This window comes from Coffea eugenioides, chromosome 1, assembly GCF_003713205.1.
Source record: "Coffea eugenioides isolate CCC68of chromosome 1, Ceug_1.0, whole genome shotgun sequence".
Lineage (NCBI taxonomy): Eukaryota > Viridiplantae > Streptophyta > Magnoliopsida > Gentianales > Rubiaceae > Coffea > Coffea eugenioides.
The window spans coordinates 32,147,733-32,152,525 of record NC_040035.1 but is presented as its reverse complement, the minus strand read 5'-3'; positions in this window follow the sequence as shown (position 1 = coordinate 32,152,525).

The following is a 4,793-nucleotide window of genomic DNA, read 5'->3' as shown; positions in this document are numbered from 1 at the left end:
AGTTCTGCTCTTTGATTCGTTTAATCAGGGTAACTTGAAGTATTAAAATGTCCACTTCAATATAGTAGTAGTGTTTAACATAAGGAACAAAAGATGATTTACCACTAGACTTTGTTCAAATTTCAAGTAGTGTATTGAAGGTTCAAGATACCTATCCAAATGTTATGAGAAGGGATTCCATTTTGCATCAAAGAAGTACATTATTTTCGACTCCTCTTGAAATTTTGGCAATATTTGAGCTGTCATTGGTGGTATTGTAAATGGGAAAAACTGCTTCACCTCGAGAAGCTATCTATAAAAGAATTGGCTTGGATATATTGTGTCTATCATATTTTTATTCAAATTTAAAGAGATCCCTTTACTGATATTGATTATCTGATTAACGTTAGTATATAGCTAAATTGGGCATTTTTCACGTGTTTTATGTAGATGAACTTTGTTGACGATCCATAAAGTGTTTTGAGAACAATGGAGGAAAATCGCATTGGGATGGAAAAGTCACTGTTTTACCAGGCTTATGCACTCTACTTTGAGAAGATGAAAAAGTTTGAGGCAGCTGAGAAGATGTATCATTTAGGAGTGCAGAAGTAAGCTCTTTAGATCTTTCATTGGACTTGCTCTGATAGTGAGGTCATGATTCTGTTGTATCATCAGTTGAGCTACATTCCTTTGGTGATTCAATAGGATTTTATATTTTGATGTATACAAAATTTTCCTTTTTCGCTTCATACAAAATGTAGGCTTTGGCAGCATAGGGGTGTATTAATAATGAGTCTTACATGGATATTTGAGAGGCTTGAGTCATGGGGATTGTAGCTTCTGATGCATCTGTGATGTTGAATTGGTGATACAATCAGCACTAGTTTATCATGCTGTTTGGATAGCAGTTAAAAGTTATCTTTTCGTGTGAGAGAGTATATAGACAAAATGTTGAAACTTTAATTTGTCTCCTTGCCGTGGTTGCCTTTGGTGAGGTTCTGACCTGATTTTGCATGATCCCTTCATCTGATTTTGAAGAAGTGCTTTGATCTGATGTACGAGTTTATAACTTTGAACTTGGACAACTTCTATTATGGAATTGCTTCCATTGGGTTGCCCCCATTATGCATGTTGAGATTGCTTGAAATTTCTGATAGGGAACATTTTGTAATGTGTGATGTTTTCTGCATCAGGTGAGGAAGGTGTATATGCTTGAAGAAGTCACTGTTATCCGGTCTGAGAAGGTTAAGGGTGAATTGGTGTTGGATGGCAATGACATTGAGCTTGTTTCCCGATCTGCTGCCCTGATAAACCAAGTAAGAGTCACTCTGTGCCATATTTATGACATTTGAATCTACAAGTTTTGTTCCTTGTCACTTGTCTTTAAAATGTAGATCATCTGGCTGAATAGCTAATATACAACCTTTTCTTATTGTGGACAAAAATGCCATGTGAAGAACAAAGATATCCGGAAGTTCCTTGATGGTATCTATGTTAGTGAGAAAGGGCAAATAGCTGAGGGGGAGTGAGAGTTAGTGGCCTACATTTCTTGATCGTTTTCTTGGATTGATTCCTTTTTATCATATCAAGATGCTTGTGGGGATTTCTCAGAGATGACTTCTATTTTGAACTTAAAATAGAAGTCATGTTTTTGGAGTATATATGCTTGCTTTTAGTGGTCAACTTTAGTGTTTTCTGATCTGTATTTAGAATGTATCACTGCTTGTAGTGTTTTCAACCACTTGTTTGACGATAGCCCATTGCCTGCTAACGAGGCTTCTTCATCAGTGCTTGTTACAACCTTTTCCAGTACACACTCACTAAATGGAAAAGGATCTACAGGAGGTGGAAAGCTAAGTGGAAATGGTGAAGTAGAGAAGGGGCTGTTGACGCTAATTTCCTCATATGCTCCTGGATTTCAGGTGTTGTAACCTATATTTGGACTTTTTTTTTATGATCAGTAGGTAGGTTGCAACAATGTGTACTAATTTCCTGGATTCCTTTTTAACTGCTTATACATTTTTTCTACATTTCAACTAGATCATTTTTGGAATTGTAATGCTTCAACACTTTGTTTTCCTTGATTAATTATCCACTAGTTCTTTCCTATTATTTCCGGGTTTGTGACCCAATGGCCGCTGGTACCTGGCTGATAGTGGCTTTGTTCCTGGGGACCTTTTATTTCTCACAGGCAAGGCTCTCATCCATGCTACAACTGGTCTGAGGCCTGCAGCTTCACATCGCCCTGCATTGGATATCCCTCCAAGAACTTCTAGTGGCAGAAGGTAGATATTCGTGCTTAAGTGTAATTTGATAGTTACCCAAGAATGTCATAGGTTGAAGAAATTTCTCAACTGATCAGTACACTTTGCCCTGCAGGATATCTCTCGTCTTTAGGCTCATGCCACAAGGCAATGCAATACTTGATTGTACACCAATTGCAGCAGCTGGTCATGTCATTCCTCAGAGTTATGTGCCAATCTCTGTAACCCAGTTATGTGCCAATCTCTGTAACCCAGTTTCGATTAGCTATGTTAGTACTTGTTGCTGACTTTTAGTTCAATAAATGATATTTGAGCATTAGCTTTTGCTTTTAAATTACTACATGCATTCTGTTCTTTGGGAAAATTTTACAAGTCCTTTGGGTATTTGATTGATGGAATGTATAGCAGGAAGCACAATCAGGTTGCTTCTTTATTTAAAAACAAAAAAAAAACTCCGAGCAGTTAAAAGTGTCAACATAGCTCAACAATTTCAACAATATTCTGATACTTTCGATTGTTAAGAAAATGGATTTTTGTTGGCAGATGAGATGCTATAATAGCATAGTTTTCCTGACACCTTTGAATAGTACGAACCTATCCCCACATTGGAAGGGACAACACTTGTCCGAGGTGTGAGGAAAAGTAAAGTGTCAGCTTAGATTATCTATACTGATACTTTTAAATACCTTTAAAGGTCATTTTTGTTGTAGTGTTGGTGGTCGAAGTATCCCATTTTATAAGGGTTTAGGGATTTAAGTGTCCCATTTTATAAGTTTAGGGACTTAAGTGGAAGGTAATTTATAAGTTTAGGGACTTAAGTGTCCCATTTTGAAGTTTAGGGACTGAAGTGGGTAATCGTCCAAAGTTTGGGGGGACACAGTGGAATTAACCCTTATTTTAATCCCAAAAAAGGCCAGGGCAGCATCGTTGCGGGTATTAGACCAATTAGCCCCTACACCTTTCTTAATAAAATCTTTACAGAGATTTTGAGCTGCTAGTTAACGTCTATCTTATCGTCGATTACATCTCAAGAACAATCAGCTTTTGCTCATGGATGGAAATATCTGAAGATATTCTTTTGGCTCAAGAATTGGCGGCATCTATTGATTAAAATAAAAAACTCAGGGTCATAACATGTTGTTCAAGTTAGATATGATGAAACCGTTTGACAGTATCTCATGGAGTTTCCTTTTGATTTTACTTCAAAAAAATTTGGTTTTGATTTCAGATTTGGCTCATTGGTTTTGACCAATCTCTCTTCAGCTTGGTTTTTAGCTCTTGTCAATGGGAAACCAAATAGTTTCTTCCAAGCTGGTTGTGGCCTCAAGCCAGGAGACCCTATCTCCTTCTTTTATTCATTCTGGTTTCCAAATACCTTAGTCAAGGACTAAGCTCTTTGGTGTCAAGCGGTCATATCTCATCCTTTGCTTTGCCAAGAGATTGTAGACCTATTCCTATATCACATTTGATGGATATCTAAATTTGTATTAGAGAGGATGGAGTCAGACAACTGAACAATGGAAAAAGTTTTTATGTTATTACATCTAGATGGAGTTCTGCTAAAGCCCATTTGCTTACTCATATTACAGACATTCAAAGAAAGCATCTTCCTTTCGCTTATGTAGGCTGTGATCTTCTAATGGAAAGGAGGAGGAGGAGTAATTGCTGCCACTTCTTGAGAAGATACTCTCAAACGGGTTAGGTTTCTCCAGACTAGAAAATATCTAGACCGTTTTCTGCTGCAAATTATGGTGGAAGTTCCGTACTTCCTTCAGTCTTTGGACTCAATTCACAGCGGCTAAATATGCCAAACATGATGAACATGCCATTACATTAGCTCCCAAACCTCAAGCGCTTCAAATTCTCTGTCCTGAAATTACCTCCTATCCCATAGTTATACAGCTGCCACGCGTTTTAAGCAAATCTTTGACTTGTTCACAAAGTTTGTTATTAGTTTGATTGAATTATCAATGCATTGACATATGCGGCAGCTGTTTATAAACACGGAACAGACAGGACAGAAAGTGATTTCGGGATAAAGGATTTGAGACGAACCTCAAGACTCTGGACCTTGGAGAAGAACGTTAAATGTTCACAGTTTGGTGGAAGATCATACCCAGCTTCTAATTCGGGGCAGCAATAGCATTCCTTTTGGTATGAGAATTGGTCTTGCTGTGGAACTTGTGGCACTGCGGAATCAGACAAATCTCAACTAGCTTATCCTAATTGTACCGGAGGAGTTATTTTTCAATGCAGGCTGGCATTTGAATGCGATTGAAGATGTACATTCTTTGGAAGAGAGACGACCATCAACATTCCCAACCAAAGGGAAAGACATTCTGATTTCTTCCAAGCTTGTTTGGAATCCGCACATTCCAATAATTTCCCTGAAAGTTTCCATTTTCATGAGGAGACTTCTCAATAAATTCATTTCCTGATGCCTTGATGAAATTTGGATTTCATCCTCCTTCCAAGCGCATGTTCTGTCGATGCCAAGAGAGTATGAGGCAAACTTGGATGGTTCACATCATGCAACCTGCATCGTGCAAC